A 20,245-nucleotide genomic window follows, 5' to 3' on the forward strand; every position below is an offset into this window, starting at 1 on the left:
GGGGTGATCTTATAGAGGTTTACAAAATTCTGAGGGGCATAGATAGAATAAATAGACAAAGTCTTTTCCCTGGGGTTAGGGAGTCCAGAACTAGACGGCATAGGTTTAGGGTGAGAGGGGAAAGATATAAAAGAGACCTAAGGGGCAACTTTTTCATGCAGAGGATGGTATGTGTATGAATGAGTTGCCAGAGGATGTGGTGGAGGCTGGTACAATTGCAACATTTAAGAGGCATTTGGATGGGTATATGAATAGGAAGGGTTTGGAGGGATATGGGCCGGGTGCTGGCAGGTGGGACTAGATTGGGTTGGGATATCTGGTCGACATGGACGGGTTGGACTGAAGGGTCTGTTTCCATGCTGTACATGTCTGTCACTCTATGACTATGAGTTATTATTTCAAGCATTCAAGAAAGGTAAGGTGTACTGAAGTCTATAGACTAATCACATTTTCATTAAATGGAATTTATGTAAATCAGTGTACGTAGTTCCAGAGTATCAAGTAATAAAGTTCGTTTTGGGGAGAATTAAAATTGAAGATGGACAATAGTATTTGGACATAAGGTAAACTAGAAACGATAAAATATCAAGTACAATATAACTGTCTATAGGTAAAGTCACCATAATCCCAGAGAGTCATAAATTTGTTCTCTCATTTTTGAGAGTGGTTAAACCTGAGGGTCAAAACATCTAAGCAGAAGGGTGAGGTTGAGAAATCCATGCTGTTGGCATTGCTCTAGATTACAAACCAGCTATCCAACCAACTGAGCTAACTGACCCCAGCAATTGGCAACATTTAAAAAATAAAACATTATCAAAAATAAAGGGTAAATATGCAGTTCAAAAATTTTAGATTATTATATTTTGAACCATAATTTCACAGTTTCAAACTTCTTTCCAACAGTGAAAGAATTAACCAAATTCTTAAAATGCAACCAGATTTGCTCTGACATAATGACTTTGAGTCGTTAAAATCTATTATAGCAATGAATTTGTATTTTGAAGAAATAATATCAAAACAGATTTTTAACTGTGTTTTACTCAATTGGAATATTCTTCATATAGACAGCTAATTAGTTGATATAGTCAAATGAGCAGAATGCAATGATCTGAATGATAATCTCCCTTAATCTGTCTTGAAACATATACAATATTCTTATGAATTTCCTGTGCTATTAAAATGACAATTCAAAGGTTATGTTGTTTTACAATGACAGAATCATGATGCAATTAGTCTCTTAAATTTAATCAGTGAAAGGTTTTTTTTTAAATCCCATTGCTGTGCTTCTCTTATCTTACATAAAAGAAAGACTAGCTTTCAAGTATTTGACAACATTTTGTCTTCTGATAACTGATTTAGTCAACTTTAATTTTAAACAATATCATGAGTTCACATTTTACATCAAATTGTTAAAATAAGCTGATTTAAACGTCATCTCTCCCTCCCTCTTCTACCAATGTTCACTCTGCTTCCCAAACTCAATCATACCATCTGTTCTTATTGATTTTTCAGGTTTATTTCAGTAAGGTAACCTTGTACATTTACACACAGCTGATCCAAAATCAAACAAACCTTGCTTATAGATTTCCATCATAGAAATGATGACCAATCGTATTCACTCACTTGCGGTTTAAACTATGAGTCGTTACTTGATGGTCAATGTCTGAACTTCCACTGAAGCACAATTAGCAGAGACCCAGTGACAGAGCGCTGCAGCTCCAGTAAGACCCACATCTGCCTTGGATCATTATGTTTAATTGCATTTTCATCAGAGAACCTACAATCAGGCTCACAGCATGAGGCATATGAATGTACCACAAACAGCATACAATCAGTTCTGTATGTTTCTTCAATGCGAATTGGCTTTAATGTGATTGAAGAATTTATACTGTTATTTATAAAACACTAACCTTCTTTATCTGTATTGGCTATAATGCAATTCCAGCCCTATTAATTTAAATAGCGTGGCTATTGCACAATTTTCTGATAACACAAGATCACCCAAGAATGGAACTATTGCATAGTGTCGTAACCAATTCTATATTAATACTGAAAATGGTATTTTATGACAGTAAAAGGAATTTGTTCATACATTTCACCACTTCCTTGAAAACTAAGAGATAATTACAACTGGCAACACCTGCTGCAATTTCATGGCAACATCCCGAACAATCAGAGTGTATTTGGCGAGTCAGCAAACCAAGATTGACAGTTAACTGCTCTTATTGTATCTCCAGGCTAATGGTGGCCAAACCGGTCAGTACCTTCTTCTGATGAAGTATAAATTGATGCACATCTTTCTTTTTCTCGTCTATTAATCCCAATGAGTGTAAGACAAAAAGTTTTGACTTGTCTCATTTTTAATAATATTTAACAAACAAACAGTCAGCAGAAATCATGGAAACAATAACATGGTATATGCAGCACTCCAGCTAGATTTCAGATGTGATAGGGCAGCGTGGGTGAGCAAGTGCTCAAAATCAAATCATACCTAGGCTATACATAGTCCTTGGGAAAAAAAGAATCTGTATGGGCAATCACTACAAGGCTTGGCTGGCAAGCAACCATTTCAGAACTCTGTGAGTAAAGTTAAAATCCTGTTGAAAATCTCTTAAGTTAATGAAGCAAAGGTCCAGACTAAGGAAAGTAGTAGTTAAGAAAGGAGTACTTAGTATTCACTATGAGCATCATTGACATAGTGAGTGAATACCACGAGGTTCAGCTGCAGTAGTAAAGTCAAGGGTCAAAGATTTAATTTATATGGAGGCTGCAGAATCCAGAAACTCATGGGCATATTTACTGGAACAGAATGGCAACTTAAAAGATAATAGAGACAAAGTAGATTAGAAGAACATTGTTAGAAGAGTTTTAGGATTGTGATCAGAGTAGTAGAGTAATGATTTAAACAATAATCATTGGCAGGAAGATTTATTAGGGCTATAAATACACAATTCCAGATAGAAATCTTTGGAATGAATGTGCATTTTATTTTAGATTGTGGGAAAGTTACCATTTTGTTTGCAAAATATTGGTTATAGAAGAAAGGAAAGCCTTCATTTTACCTGCAAAAGGAATAACGATCCCTCGTGAGTGGCACAGGAATATATCATTGTTTACATAATATTGAGATTTATCAGGAGAAAATCAAACAATGTTGCAATAATAATCTTTTAAAAAAAAACATAAGAGTTGCACAGTTTAAAAGCTTGTAAAGTGAAGCAAAAATAACATTACCATTTACAGAAATAAAAGTTTACCAAAAGAAGAGATTTAAATGTCAGGATTAAATGCATTAAAGTCACAACAATTCTATCCTCAAAGCCCACTGTAGACCTGTCTCTTGCCATTGTCCAGCTGGGAAACTGGCAAACAATCAGACAATTCCAAACATGAGCTTTTATTCATAACCAGCAAAAGTGAAGTCAAGTCAAGTAAAATGGAGAGAGGTTGCCATTCACCCCCACAATACAAAGCATCATCATTAATAACTATTTTGTGTTATGTGATGCTTTTTTGCTCCCAGGTCTCATTGATGAGAAGCAGGGTCAATAAGGTTCCTATCTAGCTTGGAGCACCCAATGTAGCTCAGCACAAATTCAGCTTCGTCCTCAGAAGACTGCTCCTACTCTCCTATTTCCTCAACACCTCTCATATCATCTCATTGCTTTCTCCAATTGTATGTAGCACAGCACACCATGATGATGTAGATCATTGTCTAAACTACACTGGAGGGCACTCTCCAGACCAGCCCCAGCAGTGAAACCTCATCATAAACAGCCCTGTTTTCAACCCAACCATGTGCACTTGGTGAAGTTGCCACACTAGTTGCGTGTCCAACACTTTGCATCAAAAAGGGAGTGCCTACTGATTTCCAATCCCTTTCCCTTCCCAGACCTATGTCAATCATTCAAGTTTTCATTACATTAAGTGGAGTCTATTGTCAGACTTCAATGATATATAATGAAGCAATGTTAAATTAGTTCCATAGCGTCACAAGTGATTGGATGCTTTTTGGCCAGTATTCACCTCTTTTTATGACATTGCCATTAATTCCTGCATCAACAAGATAACTACATGAGATTTGCAAATGCCAAAGGCAAAGTGCAAATCACCATTGACTAGCATTTGCAGCCTAACCAAGTACTCGCTGCTCGTAATGAAAATGAAGGAAGAAATAATCATGTGAAATGTAGCAGGAGTTTGAAGATGCAGGCTTCACGCATTTGCCCTTCACTGTCCTAGTGTCCAGCAGACTGACATTGACTCCACCCACCCTGGGCATTGTACTTCTGTTTTGTATTATTTTTTATTTGTTCATGTGATATGGCCAGCATCTATCACCGATCCATTATACCCTTGAATTGAATGGGTTTGTTAGACCATTTCAAAGGACAATTAAGAGTCTGCCTCAGTGCTGTGGGTCTGGAATCATATATAGGCCAGATCAGGTGAGATTGACAGATATAAGTTTCTAAACGACTCAAATGAACCTGAACCTTTTTTTTCCATAACAACTGGTCATCAACAGATAAGTTTTTAATTCCAGATTTCTACTGAATTCAAATTCCACCCTCTACCATGATAGGATTCAAACCCATGTCTTTCATAATAATAGGCTGGGGCTCTGGGTTGCTAGTCTACTTACCACTACACTGCCCCCTTCCCCATACATGGAGGACATCAACTGAGTAGGGGAATTCATCTCATGGTAGATATCAACAGCAGCAGGCTTCATCCATTATCAAGAAACCCTATGTTCAGAACCTCCATGTCCTCCTTAACCTTTATCCCAACAACCCACTTCCATTTATCCTCCCTATCCTTCATCCCAAACATTGGACCTTAGTGATGCTCAGTGATGCTATCACTATGGTTCCCCTGTGAAAATCACAGTAGTGGTTGCTTCCAGTAGCACCCCAGCCCATGTCCACCAATGTTGATCTGCTGACCTCTGTACACCTTGAGTTTCTATCTGTCACTGTTCTTGTTCCCTTCTCTGCTCATCATTGCTTTCCCTGTCAGTCTTGACACTTCCAACTCTTTTTGTGTTAATCTCTCTCTAACCATATAGACACTCACTTGTATCCTCTTCAGTGAATCAAGGCACAGTCCCTCAGGAGTATGTTTGTCCAAAACCTCTGACCAACTTTGATGGGCAACATCTAGACATATCTGACCAGACAGTGGTTGAGCAACCATGAATCCAAAATTTGATACTATAAATTGACACACCGCTGACAGAATTGGGCCTGACAGAAAATTGGCCAAACTAAATTAGACAGCAGCCAGGAAATATTGGTTACAGACAATAGTGGAAATCAAGGTCAAAGAGGTCACAAAGGTTTTGGGGAACCAGCTTCAAACAGTCTGAGTGTTATGTACTGGAGAAGTATTAATCAGACTTTCTGGCACCTTAATTTCCAGCCGGTGCTTGAGGTCTGCACCATACACTTCCCCAGCATGACAACAGCACTGGTGTGAACATTTTGGATCCTTTGACCTGCTCTGGACTCTATTGACTCCACGTGGAAACCAGCTCCTCAGTGAAGACTCACAATGAGACTCATGATAGAAGACCATGTGGCAACCCACGAAGACCAAGGAGAAGTTCTGCCCCAAACAACTTTGTAGAAGAGAGGCAGCCCTACATTGGAGAGTAACAAGATTCTAATGGCTCACATCAAACACATGGATCATTGTGAATAATAGCCTTTCTCAGACAGATAGAACTGGATGGAGAATAAATATAATAGAATTTGGGGAATGATCACATGGTGTTTTAATGAGAAATATTCTGTTAATAAAATCAACTTGAAGAAGTTCTGTGTCTCTTTGTCTGTCACACCAGCAAGAGCACTAGGATAAAATGTTTTTAATACAGAAATTAGTCAAGCATGGACAGCAAAAGCCATCGCTGATGTCTTTGCAGTTCCTCAACTAATAGTGCATAATTCCCCTAAACTTCTTGTAATGGCCCTACAGGACTGACCATTACCTCCTCCCTCAATTCAAGTCTGATGTAACCTCTGACCTTGCCCAGCAGAGCAGACAAATGCTCATGACCAAGTTCGAGTGACTGCACTGGTGGCTGATGGTACCAGAACTCCTGGCCAACTATATTCACCCTTAACTGGACTGAGCATGAGTCACAACTCATTTCTGACATGGCCATTTGGTTGCAGCGTGTTGTCGTGAAAACTGGTACATGCTGTTGGTGTTAGATCAACATTCAATGTGCTGTACAGCAAGCTATGATTCCTCCACACCTTGGACAGATTCCTATTGACAAGCATGTCCATGTGTCTGTGCAAAAGAGCTAATTAATGTGTAGTACTGACAGCTTTTAAACTCTGTCTGAAATATCAATGTGTTAACAGGTATGACAGAGCAAGGTTTACAGACCAATGAAAGTCAAGATCAGAATCAAGGTCTATCGTTCTCAATTCCAAGACACACCAATCTTCCAAGACCAAAAGCAGTATCTTAGAAAATTGTGAAACCTCCAGAGTACCTGAATTTATAAAGTCAGGGACATGAGTGGGGGGGGGTAGTGGGAAGTGTAAGTGCAGTTCACAGCATCTCCACAGTGTGGAAAAAGACCATTTGACTCAACAAGTCCACACTGACCATCGAAAGTGTAACCCAACTAGACCCATCCCCCTGCGCTACCTCTGTAACCCAGCATTTCCCATGACTAATGCAGCTAACCTTCACATCCCTGAACACCATGGGCAATTGGCAATTTAGCATGGCCAATCCACCTAATTTGCACACCTTTGGACTATGGAAAGAAACAAGAATACCCAGTAGAAACCCATGCAAACATGGGGAGAACATGCAAACTCCACACAGACATTAGCCTATGGTTAGATTCAAGCCTGTGTCCCTGGCACTGTGAGGCAGCAATGTTAACCACTGAGCCACTGTGCCACCCAGTTACGTACCCAAATGTATAAGTGTTAGCTATGGAGAAATGAAGTTTTGGGGAGATGTTGTATACAGATAATGTTTCAAAATGGTTAATGTGTGAGACAGCATTAAGTTCCACTCAGTCTGATGATAGATTTCAGTCTTTGGTGAGAAAAAAAGGAGTCCAGCTCAAGATCCCATGGAAAAAACAATGACTGCAGATGCTGGAAACCAGATTCTGGATTAGAGTGGTGCTGGAAAAGCACAGCAGTTCAGGCAGCCTCCGAGGAGCAGCAAAATTGTGGGCTTTTGCCCAAAACGCCGATTTTCCTGCTCCTTGGATGCTTCCTGAACTGCTGTGCTTTTCCAGCACCACTCTAATCCAAGACCCCAGTGGAGACAGATGTGCTGTCCCTTGATTAGCTAGTTAAACATAATAACTAAGATAATGTAACTCAGACCATTGCATGATATCATGTAATGAACCAATATCTTGTTGCTAAAACATATCTTGTTAAGACTCAATAGTGGTTCATACTGTACCACTTTAACCAAATATGCCCTCAGACCAGTATAGAACAAAAGTTTGGTGGCAGCATTCTGTCACATCATCCACTGATGGTGGTTATTTGTGCATCATTTACAACAGACTTCACTGAAATGGAAATCTATTGCCCCAGAACATGAAGAAGAATAACTACACCAGCATTTCTCGAGTACTGGATTTGAATATCAATCAAATTGTATCCAATGATTTGTTGAGCAATAGCTTTTACAACTTCCTTGAGGTAGAGTTGTATTCTATTAGTTTTCATAATAAAATGAAGTCCTAAAGTTCATCATAATTTGTGGCTGCACATTGATAAATCTGTTTATCGGAAGTATTGTTTTTCAACCCAGTTACTGACTAATTCATCAAAACGTTTGCCCACACACTGACTGTCATCAATTGTGCATCAGATCTTCGATGTGCATCTTACATTAGAGAGTCTGTAATGAACTGGTACAAGAACATGCAGCCATGGGGCAGACACAAATTCCTAAATTTAGCTGTAACTTTTATTCAGTCGTTCATTACAACTTTCACTACTTCGAAAATGTAACTTTAGAAAACAGCTCCTTCATAATACCTGGATATCAAGTTACTGCCATTTCTTTTATATTAAACAGCAGATAAGCCTGCATTCATCTCTCAAACCTTACATTTATGTAACTCAATCCAGACAGCAGAATTAAATTCACAATGTGCTGCTTGAATTCATCTACATTATAATCCTGTCAGTCCTGTCATTTTATTCTGATGCTGGTTTCAAAAAAAGTTTTTTAAACTATTCCAAATTTCAGCACACCCCCAAGTAAATACCTTCTGTTTTATTCATTTTTGACTGTAAATAAGAGGAAATCATGGTTGAGGGTTTTTTTTGCCTCAGAGTCATTGGCAACCTCAGAGCAAATGACCATTAAAATTGGTTAGTTTTAAGAAGTAGCTATTTTGCTCAGGTTTCTGTTCAACCTGCCCCATAAATGACTGAATAGTAAATCAATCCATGAACCAACACAATCGAGCAATGTGATGAGACTTATCTTTGATCAGTGTCCAATCTCCCACTGGATAAATTGATATTATGCAAATTAAATACACTGAACAAGCGACTCATTTTTATACATTAGTCCATTTTGTGGTAAATTTTGATTTAAAGTTATGTAAATGCATCTATTTCTGTCCAGCCCTTGCATCTAAAGAAAGCTTAATTTCAAGAAATTTCTGAAACTGCCTCCGTGTTCATAATTTGTGCAAGAAAATGAGAAGCCGCATTAGCTTGCTTTAACAGCAAAATCAATTCTGATTGTCAACAAATCTGCTTTTCATAATATCTTAAAATGTGTAGGGACATACCCAAAAACCTCCTAACTTCCTTCTTTCAAATAAAAGCATAATAGTCATGTTGACCTAGAAATTCCAAAAATTCTGGCAGACTTACTGAGTTTTACAGCATTTTCTGTTTCTGTTTTAAAAATCTTTTTGTCTTTTCTTTCCTGAAGCTGAGTCTGAAGATAGGTATAGGTCCTTCAGATGTTGACTTCCATTTAAGATAACTATCACAATTGGGGATTAGTCCTTTGATGGTTGGCTGAGGCTTATCATTGTAAAAGAATAGACGTTGTTATGTTCTTCATGTAGCTTGCTACAACTGATTGGAGAGTGTTCATTATAATACTCGCATTTCTATAAGCATCTTACATTTTACAATTTAGCACACTTAGTCCAAACTAAGTTTGTTGAATGTTTATGGCTCATATAATCTTCAATCCATCAAAATTAATTTTTGAAACATATTGTATTTACATACATATCCTTGACATTCATTTACATTGCACAAAGCTTCGTGTTGAGAACACTAAATCATAATTCCACTTTATAACTGATACTTACGATTGAATATCCTTCTGCATTTCTTGCATCTGCTGGGTTTATTAAATGTCAGCCAGAACTTATTATATTCAATATACCACATATTTGTTCACAGTATGCACTTGCTGTGTAAGGTCTCAAGTTTTATCTGTGAAAGTTTGAATCTTTGATTTTCTAGAAGATTGACCTTTGTGCAAGGAGGTGAGGAGATCCTACACTCAATTTACCTTTTGGATTTATTATCAGGTATCCATACCCCTCTGAATGTGAGCATCAGAGCTATTGAACATCTGAATGTTTGACACAGCCAGGCTTTATTGGCATTCTGTTTGTGGGCTGCTCATACTGTTGGAGCATTTTAATGAATTGTGAGTTGGAGAGCAATATAACTAGTGTTTCAAGTAATTCTGGTTTGAAGTAAATCTGGCTCAATTGTACGAACAGGCAGACCGATTTAACATAAATAAAAATCTGCATTGATTAGGCTTGGGATTAATCCTAAAGATTTTACACATTTTTGCAGTTCTGAAATGGACAATGGCCTTGAAAGCAATTTATTTCTACTCAACGTGCTTGGCAAATTCATTATTATTTTTAAAGCCCTCAGTAGGTGTTGGAAATACTCCAGTCAGCAAAATTGACAATCGTATTGGCATGTATTTCCAGCAGCTGGCAGACATGAGGACAAAGATAGCTACAGTGCAGAAGCAGGTAAGGAATGTATTCATCCTTTTTTTTAACTTTGCCCAGTTGGTTCTCACTGGGAAACTGGCAGAAAGAGGAAGGATAGCTCTCCTTTTTATTCCTGTAATGCTGCATTCCATGATACAAAACCAAATTGCATTGATAAATTCTTGGTCAGGAGGGGAATCATTCATTAAGGGGGAGAGGCAGGTGAGTGGGTGTGAGGAACGTCTGATCAGCAATAAACCTATTGAATGGCGGAGGAGTTTCAAATGGCTGAATGGTCTACTCCTGTTCCTAATTCTTATGTTCTTATAGTTTTAAAGCTTTAGATTTTGATTACTGTATTTAATGATAATGTGTCATTTAATATCAAGTAGCCCAGTGTGATTCTAAAGTCACAGAGGCTGTCAACTGTTCAATTATGTGAACTCCACCATGAAAGCTGAGTGATATTTTTACAGTGGATATCAGAGCCACGCAAAGCAAGTTCTAGATGTGTGTTTTGTCGGCTAGGCAAGCCAGAATAATAACATTATCCCACAACCGATGCCAATCCCTTGAGCAAAAAGGTATAAATGAGTCAAATTTTCTACCATAGATTACTATCAAACAACTGCCAAGAAAAAAGACTGTTTCCTTTCATGGGGAAAAGAATGACTGGAGACCACCAAAGTAAAATAATCACCAAGCAATTCCGCATAAAATTGAGAAGGAACATTTTAACCCAGAGTGGTAAGAACGTGGAGTTCACTAACACAGTGAATTTTGAAGTGAACAGATACCTTTTAGTTGACTTCTGAACTCAAATGTAGGCCACACAAATGTAGGCAAGGATGGAGAATTTCCTTCTTTTATCAGTTACTATACCAACAAGATGTTGTTTAAGTACGGTTACTTTATCAAAGGTAATGTTTTCATTAAGAATTTATCTGGATCTAATTCCATCTAATAATTCACACAACAGCTTCAGTGGATGAAGAAACAAGCAAAACAAGTCAAAACTACCCCATTCAAAAAAATGGATAGGAAAAGTGGATTTTAGCAACAAACTTTCTGAAGTCTTCACCCAGATGTAATTATATTTATTGCACCTTGAAGGTGTGCTTGTTTTAAGAGATGCCTTATTGGAAGTCATCTGCTCCAGAAATGTTTTCTGGGCAATAATATCTGACACATTGTAAGCCATTGTTGCTGTAATATGCCATATGGATGATATATTAACCAACCAAGTTTCAAAAAAAGACCACGATCAGACCTAAACTTAGGAGAAAAAAAATCATTGCTGGAGATCTGAAACAAAAACAGAAAATGCTGGAGCATTTCAGACAAAATTTGTGAAAAGGGGGGATGTGAGGACTGCAGATGCTGAAGATCAGTGTAAAGAATGTGTTGCTGGAAAAGCACAGCAGGCCAGGCAACATCCGAGGAGCAGGAAAGTCGACGTTTCAGTCATAAGCCCTTCATCAGGAATGCAAGGGAATTGGGGAAAGGGGCTGAGAGATAAATGGGGGATGGGAGTGGGGATGGTAACGGGGGGGATGTTAGGTAGGATGGTAACCGATGGATGCAGATGGGGGGTAATTGTGATTGGTCAGTGGGGAGGGTGGAGCAGATAGGTGGGAAGGAAGATGGACAGGTAGGACAGGTCAAGAGGGCAGTGCTGAGTTAGAGAGTTGGATCTGGGATGAGATGGGGTGAGGGGAGTTTTGGAAACTGAGGAAGTCAATATGGATGTTATTTGGTTGTATGTTCCCGAGGTGGAAGGTGAGGTGTTCTTCCTCAATCGGGTGGTGGCCTTGATTTGGCGGTGGAGGAGGCTCAAGATTTGTATGTTCTTGGGGGAGTGGGATGGGGAGTTGAAATAGTTGGCCACAGAGTGGTGGAGTTGATTGGTGCCTGTGTCTCATAGATGTTCCCTGAATCACTCTGCGAAATGGTGCTGGGTGTCCCTGATGTAGAGGAAAGTACATCAAGAGCAACAGGTGTGGTATGAGATGGGAGGATGTGCAGGAACGTCTCTGCCAGATTTGGAATAATCGCTTGTGGTCTTGGGTGGAGTTGAGTGGGGAGGTGTGAGTACAGGTTTTGCACCTTCTGCACAGAAATTAGAGTTAATGATTTGAGTTCTGTGATGCTATCCCCAACCCCACCTACCCCACCCATCATTAGCTTAAATAACACCCTTTGCTCCTGCTTTAAGTTCTAAAGAAGGGTTACAGAATTCAAAACATCCACTCTGTTTTCTCTTCATAGATGCTGCCAGATGTGCATAATTTCTTCAACTATTTCAGTTTTTCAGAATAATATTTCTTTCACACAGATAATTAAAATCATGAGACTCACAGTAACATTTCAGAAGACCAAGTCCATAAAGAATTCTCATCAGTTAGGAACATCGCAAAATTTCAAAGGGTTCTTGGGATAGTGAATCAAGTTGCCAATTTTTTACTATATTTAGCAGATGTTCATGAGTCTTCAAGACAGTTATTACAACAGAGTCAACAATCATGTTGGGATATTGACCACAAGGAAAAAGTCTAGATTAGAGTGGTGCTGGAAAAGCACAGCAGGTCAGGCAGCATCCGAGGAGCAAGAAAATTGACATTTTGGGCAAAAGCCCTTCATCAGGAATCTTGCCTGAAACATTGATTTTCCTGCTCCTCGGATGCTGCCTGACCTGCTATGCTTTTCCAGTACCACTCTAATCTGGACTCTGATCTCCAGCATCTGCAGTCCTCACCTTTGCCTACCATAAAAAAAAGAAGCCTTAGTATGCTATGATTTGCATCTACTGAGCAAAATTTCAGAAGCAGAAGGATGGACGATGTAGATTAATCTATTATGCTTTCACATAACTTTCTGAGATAGTCAATGTAATGCATCAGATCGGGATGTGAAAAACTTTCAGTTATGTGCTGAAGTTACAGATAGATACATTAATACATTGGTCACTTTTCTGATTGTACAGGGTGGCACAGTGGCTCAGTGGTTAAATTTGCTGCCTCACAGCACCTGAGTTCGATTCCAGACTTGGGCGACTGGCTATGTGGAGTTTGCACGTTCTCCCTGTGTCAGTGTGGGTTTCCTCCAAGTGCTCCAGTTTCCTCCCACAGTCCAAATATGTGCAGGTTCAGTAAATTGCTAGATTGCCCATGATGCTCAGACAAGTATAGGTTAGCTGTACTAGTCAGAGGAAATGTAGACTGATAGGGTAGGGGAATGGGTCTAGGTAGGATACACATTTGGAGGGTCAGTGTGGACTTGTTGGGCCAAATGGCCTGGTTCCACACTGTAGGGTTTCTATGGATTCAATGAAATAGTCAAGATTCCATCAGAATTCAGCGATTCAGATTGAGGCTAATGAGGTATCATTTGACCACTGAATGTGTATGGAAAGTACCAAATAACAGCAGGCAAACTGTTGAGGATATTATTGAATGGAATAGAACAAGAAATTTTGACAGATTGAAGAGAATGAAGACTGCACATTGGAAGTGACAATACATTTGAAAAATACAAAAAGGAAGCTTCAAAAAATTTAAGAAGCACAAGAATAAGATAAAGAATACATCTATATAAAGAAATACCTTATCTTGAAGTTTGGCTGGATGATGTATCTAATTATTGAACAATAGATCAGTACATTGAACAAACATCTCATTATCATTGAAAACTTTTTAACCATCAATGCAAGAATGGTAATTCAAAGAATTTTGTGATTTGAGCGAATTCATCAAGGTCATTTGGATATATCAATATGTTGTGAAAGACCACGTCTGTATAGTAGGCTAGTATTTCCCAGTCAATGGAGCAACAATTGCTAACTGCATTCCTGGTACTGTGAATAGCTATGGGAAGAAAGAACCAATATTGCCACCATGTTTTCTATCAAGGACATTGGAGTGCTTGGGAGTTGATTTTTTTGAGTCTAAAAACAAGATCTTTATGTTTGTTATAGAGTATCATTCAAGATGGATTGAAGTAAACCATTCACACAATGCTACAGTCGAGGCAGTGTTGGATCACTCAAGTATATCTCCTCAATGCATGGCAAAGTGGGCAGCTGTTTGAAGTGATCAATTTAAGATATTTGCACATGAATATAAAAACAGTTATGTTGCTAGTTCACTACACTATCCACAAGCAAGTAGAAAGTGAGGAGCCCAGATAATAAAAGCATTACTGAAGAAGAGTGACGATATTATTTTTGCAGTGTTAATTTACAGATCATCATTAACCATCGCTGATCATCACAGGGAATTGAAAACTTCCAGGTCAGAGTTTACAGCCTAACATCACTGAGAATGACCATAACAGAGTGAACCATTGTGTACAAGAGCAAAGAGGCAACAAGGTTTGAAATGGTAATCAAGGCACAAAGCTCTCGAGTTGTTGTGGTAGCCTGTGGACAGAATATAAATAAAAGATTAGCAAAGAGAAAGAATGATCATAACAAAAAAAATCAAGGTCACATAGGATTGAAATAGATCATGGAATTAGAAGGAGAAATTGTAATGGAGGCATATCATTGAATAAAAAAACCAATTGCAGCATGGAACTATTTCCCAGAAGAAGAACAACAAGTTCTGCAGTCACCCAGGAGATGAAAGCTCAGATCCCCTAGACTTCAAAATGAGACCAGAACCAGACCAGGAAGCTTGGTCAAAGCACCATAAATTCTAACTCCATGAAGTTTGAGACTTTGGGATGAGGGAATTGTCTGCAGAGGTTTTTTGAGAGTGATAAAAACATGGGGGAGATATACACAAATAGGATTAACACCAAAGAGAATGATAATGTATGATAATGTAAGAGTCAGTAGGCAGAAATGCAAGGAGGCACAAGGTCTAATTGAGTGCCAAGAGAATACGTGAATAGGTTAAACTGTAGACGGAGAGTTGTAGAGTTTTAGAGTCATTGAGATGTACAGCACAGAAACAAAAATGTTCCATGGACTCCAGAAGCAGTATTTTGGGAGACTAATTTAAATCAGACACCAAGCTTACAACAAAATGGATTGAAGGCATAAACCAATGCGATATATTGTCCGTACTCCTGAGTAGTTAGGGTCAGCATTTGTAACCTCAAACGATAGTTGATTGGAGCTAATGTAGCAATCAACAATCTGCAAAATGAAAATTTTCAAGGACATCCTTCGCAGCATGGAAGAAAGCTCAAGGCAAAAAGATAATACATTCCAATAATGAAAGCAGTTGCAAAATGATCCAATTTACAGGAGACAAAGCCAACTTATAGATGACATTTGTCCAACCTGCGGCATTACAATTAATGACTGCATACAGTGATATCACCAGTCCTGGCTCAAGTGAACTATTCAGATCAACCACAGGTGGAGCTACTCTACTGAAAATAACTAGGTTTGATTCGATACATTTAATTTGTACAATTTGGTAATCCTGCACGCGTTGCGATTTGCTGGAGAAAGAATCAGATTGTATTATGCAACCATCCACCATTCTGCTCCATAAAACTGCTTCAACTCCAATTTGTTCATTGACTGTCAATTATGCTTCAATGAAATAAAGTTTCAAGTTAGGAAAACTACATGAGAAACTCTGGAAACTGAGGGATCTGATACAAAAGAAGACTTTTGTACACTGCCTGAATGGTGTCCTATGAGGTAAGGTAGAAGGCTATTTGCTAAATGTCTCAAAACACCTGTAAAAACACTTTCAGCAAAGACAGGATCCTGGCTGTGAAGCAATAGGGAAGCGATTTGTTTTGAAGGGTTAGTGGAGCTGAAATTCCCTTCTCTGCTAATTTAACTTTCAAAGTTAGAAGGCACCAGTCAAATCATCACTCCCTAGTAATTGTAATTTTGTGAGCTATCATGCCTGACTTCAGAGATGACCTGGATAAGAAGTAAAGTTACAACATTGTAAACTTCTAGCTGTGGATGGATCTGAGAAAAATTAGTATTTTTAATATGATTCATTCAGAGGACGTGGGCTTCATTGGGTGGGACAGCATAATCCCTCTATACCTCCATCTGCCATGACCAGGGCCTTCAAGCCCTCCATTTTTTTCCTCTCCTGACATCCCCAACAGTACCCTTCCACCGACACTCTCATTTGTTTGGCCGAAATGGTCCTCACCCTTAAAAATTTCTCTTTCGAATCCTCCCACTTCCTCCAGAGCAAAGGGGTAGCCATGGGTACACGTATGGGCCCCAGCTATGCCTGTATCTTTGTTGGCTACGTAGAACAGTTGATCTTCCGTAATTACACTGGCACCACAACCCACCTCTTCCTCCGCTACATTGATGACTGCATTGGCGCCACCTCATGCTCCCGCGAGGAGGTTGAGCAATTCATCAACTTCACCAACACATTCCACTCTGACCTTAAATTTACCTGGACCATCTCTGACAACCTCCCCTTCCTGGATATCTCCATCTCCATTACTGATGACCGACTTGACACTGACATTTTTTACAAACTCACCGACTCCCACAGCTACCTGGATTACATCTCTTCCCACCCTACCTCTTGCAAAAATGCCATCCCGTATTCCCAATTCCTCCGCCTCCGCCGTATCTGCTCCCAGGAGGACCAGTTCCACCACAGAACACACCAGATGGCCTCCTTCTTTAGTGACTGCAATTTCCCTTCCCACGTGGTTAAAGATGCCCTCGAATGCATCTTGTCCTCATCCCACACCTCCACCCTCAGACCCCACCCCTCCAACCGTAACAAGGACAGAACACCCCTGGTGCTCACCTTCCAGCCGACCAACCTTCGCATAAACCAAATCATCCGCCGACATTTCCGCCACCTCCAAAAAGACCCCACCACCAAGGATATATTTCCCTCCACACCCCTTTCCACCTTCCGCAAAGACCGTTCCCTCCGTGACTACCTGGTCAGGTCCACGCCCCCTACAACACACCCTCCCATCCTGGCACTTTCCCCTGCCACCGCAGGAACTGTAAAACCTGTGCCCACACCTCCTCCCTCACCTCCATCCAAGGCCCTAAAGGAGCCTTCCACATCCATCAAAGTTTTACCTGCACATCCACCAATATCTTTTATGTATCCATTGCTCCCGATGCGGTCTCCTCTACATTGGGGAGACTGGGCGCCTCCTAGCAGAGCGCTTTAGGGAACATCTCTGGGACACCCGCACCAATCAACCACACTGCCCCGTGGCCCAACATTTCAACTCCCCCTCCCACTCTGCCGAGGACACGGAGGTCCTGGGCCTTCTTCACCGCCGCTCCCTCACCACTAGACGCCTGGTGGAAGAACGCTTCATCTTCCGCCTCGGAACACTTCAACCCCAGGGCATCAATGTGGACTTCAACAGTTTCCTCATTTCCCCTTTTCCCACCTCACCCTAATTCCAAACTTCCAGCTCAGCACTGTCCCCATGACTTGTCCTACCTGCCTATCTTCTTTTCCACCTACCCACTTCACCCTCCTCCTTGACCTATCACCTTCATCGTCTCCCCCACTCATCTATTGTACTCTATGCTACTTTCTCCCCACCCCCACCCTCCTCTAGCTTATCTCTCCACGCTTCAGGCTCACTGCCTTTATTCCGAATGAAGGGCTTTTGCCCGAAACGTCGATTTTACTGCTCCTCGGATACTGCCTGAACTGCTGTGCTCTTCCAGCACCACTAATCCAGAATCTGGTTTCCAGCATCTGCAGTCATTGTTTTTACCCAGCATTTATTTCTCATCCCCATCTTAATGAACTGTTGCAGTCAGTTGGGTGTATCAACAGCCACAATGCTATTAATCAGGAAGATGCAAGATTTTGGACTGCCATTATGAAGGAATAGTGCAATAGTTTTCCGAATCAGATTGGTGAGTGACTTGTGGAGGTACTTGGTGGTGTTCCCATGTATCTGCTGGCCATATCCTTCTAGATGGAAGTGGTCAAGTGTTTGGCAGTTGCTGTCTAAGGATCTTTGGTGAATTTCTATAGTGCATCTTATAGATAGGACGCACTGCTGCTACTGAGTGCCAGTGGTAGATGGAGTAGATGTTTGTAGATGTGGTGTCAATCAAGCAGACTGCTTTGCCCTGGATGGTGTCAAACTTCTTGTTGTTGGAGCTGCACCCTATCCAGCTAACTGGGGCATATTTGATCACACTCCTGTCTTGTAGATGCTGCGCATGTTTTGGGGAGCCAGCATGTACGTTACTTGCTGCAGGATTCCTAAACTGCAGCATATGTATTTATATGACTAATCCTGTGGAAAGGGTGAATTGTAGTGGTAATGTCTCAAGGCTAATATTTTATAATTAATGACTAAGGGCATAGGTTCAAGTCTCACCATGGCAGGCGATGAAGTTTGAATTCATTAAAAATAATGCTCTTGGCAGTCTCTGTCAATTGTTGCAAAAAAAAACCAACTGGCACGTTGATGTGGAATCGGAGTCTGTCATCTGCCACCCATTCGGGTCTTCATGTGACTCCAGACTGAAATTAGTATGAGTGACATTTTTATTGCCTCTGGGCAACTAGGGATAACATAAATTCTGGCCCAGCTAGTGGTATCCTTTTGAATAAATAAAAAGAAAAATTTTCTGGGCAATGATAATCTCCAGGATGTTGATAGTGGGGATTCAGCAATACTAATGCCATTGAATGTCAAGGAGTGAAGGTTAGATTCTTTTTTTAGTTAAGATGATAATTGCTTGACATTTGTGCAAAATATTGTAACTTGCAACTTGCTGCATGCCAGCCCAAGCTTGAATGTCATCGAGGTCTGCTGCTTTTGGACATGGATTGCTTCATTATCTGAGGAGTTGGAAAAACTACAGGTCATCGTGTTGTAACACACATTTTATTAACAGGAATTCACTGTAACATGGTTGGTGAAATGGGCACACTGTTTCTAAAGCCCAAACGTTTGAACGTGTGTTGGCTATAACATTGCCAACACTTTAAGCACTGTTTCTCAAGTATGATTTTTATATGATGCAGGGTTGCACACTATAGAAGAACTAAATGTATTCAAGAAAATGGACAATTTTACATCTTCCTTCAATATACTTCATTTGTCAAATTAGTGTCCACTAATTTAACCTTTAGCTATATCTTCTTGTAGCCTCCTTGCATCTTCAAGTTTTTGTTCTAGGAATTCACAGATTTTATCACCATTTTAATTGAAGCAGTCCTCGAGATGATGGTCTGAAGATGGTTGTCTAGTACAGTTGACCTTAGTTGATCATAATGGGCAGGATTTGAGCTGGATGTGTGATAATTTTAAAGATTGTTTTGTACGTTACAGGAAATCCTCTTCACAGATAGATTGCTTTACAGATAGGACATTGATCTTCACGACTTCATGATTTGCCAACTGTAGCAACCACAACTCAAAACTCAGAGAAAACAAAAGACAACATTGCCTGTGGCTATCAAGGTGAACACTACTCGAAACTTGCAGGTGTCTGGCTATTTCTGGATATTACGAGAGTTATGTGGAACATCTCGCAGTTTGTAATATATGGCTGGATAAGGGACATTGCTGAAGTTTTCTCTCATTCTTTCTCGTCAGACGTAAACAGCTGAAGTGAACACAAAGGTTTACTTAGATTGTAGGCTTTCCCATTGTGCAAAGTGCCATTATCACTCACAAGTTTCTCTGCATGCACCTCATGTCAAGGTTTGTTTATTCTGCAGCAGTCTACTGTGTCAGCTGTATTTGAAGCAATAGGCAGATCAAGTGCTGACTATTTAATAACAGGGGTTATTCAATCATTACAAGGTTTATGAATCCAGTCCAGAAAACAAGTATATGAACATACTTGAAGAGAGTCATACAACCATAAAGAATATCTTAGAATGTGACCTTTTACCTTCCAAAATGATGGTTCATTGCCTTGACAGCTCTGGAGGGGCCCTATGGTATTCATAGGGCTCCCTGCCTCATTCCTGATGAAGGGCTTTTGCCTGAAACATCGATTTTCCTGCTCCTCGGATGCTGCCTGACCTGCTGTGCTTTTCCAGCATCACTCTAATCTAGACTCTAATCTCCATCATCTGCAGTCCTCACTTTCGCTCTATGGTGTCAAAATTGTGATAGTTTCCCTCTTGACTTTTCAACAATGAAGAAATAGTTCTATTATGCAAGATGTTAAGGAACAATTGCGTGAAGATATGAACATGGAGGAAGAGGAAGACAAGGACCTGACATGTTAATAAACCCAGGTTCTAGTTCATTAAATAATTAACAAATTTAATCTTAATTAGAATTCCCCAC

Source organism: Chiloscyllium punctatum, chromosome 1 (genome assembly GCF_047496795.1).
Source record: "Chiloscyllium punctatum isolate Juve2018m chromosome 1, sChiPun1.3, whole genome shotgun sequence".
In the NCBI taxonomy this organism is placed as follows: domain Eukaryota; kingdom Metazoa; phylum Chordata; class Chondrichthyes; order Orectolobiformes; family Hemiscylliidae; genus Chiloscyllium; species Chiloscyllium punctatum.